The sequence below is a fragment of the Colobus angolensis genome, unplaced genomic scaffold (assembly GCF_000951035.1).
Source record: "Colobus angolensis palliatus isolate OR3802 unplaced genomic scaffold, Cang.pa_1.0 Scaffold142, whole genome shotgun sequence".
In the NCBI taxonomy this organism is placed as follows: domain Eukaryota; kingdom Metazoa; phylum Chordata; class Mammalia; order Primates; family Cercopithecidae; genus Colobus; species Colobus angolensis.
This window is the reverse complement of record NW_012114511.1, coordinates 4512506-4513012: the sequence shown is the minus strand read 5'-3', so window position 1 is coordinate 4513012 and position 507 is coordinate 4512506.

The window sequence follows — 507 nt, the reverse complement described above, 5'->3', positions numbered from 1 at the left end:
CACTTGAGGTCAGGAACTCGAGACCAGCTTAGCCAACATGGCGAAACCCCGTCTCTTCTCACTAAAAGTACAAAATTAGCTGGGGATGGTGGCGCACGCCTGTAATGCCAGCTACTCAGGGGGCTGAGGCAGGAGAATCGCTTGATCCCAGGAGGCAGAGGCTGCAGTAAGCTGAGATCCTGCCACTGTGCTCCAGCCTGGGCGACAGAGCAAGACTGTTTCAAAAAAAAAAAAAAAAAAGGTTGGGCTCACGCCTGTAATTCCAGCACTTTTGAGGCCAAGGTGGGCAGATCATGAGGTCAGGAGTTCTAGACCAGCCTGACCAACATGGTCAAACCCTGTCTTTACTAAAAATACAAAAATAATTAGCTGGGCATGGTGGTGCGTGCCTGTAATCCCAGCTACTCGGGAGGCTGAGGCAGGAGAATCGCTTGAACCTGGGAGGTAGAGGTTGCAGTGAGTTGAGATCGCGCCACTACACTCCAGCTTCGCAACAGAGTGAGACTC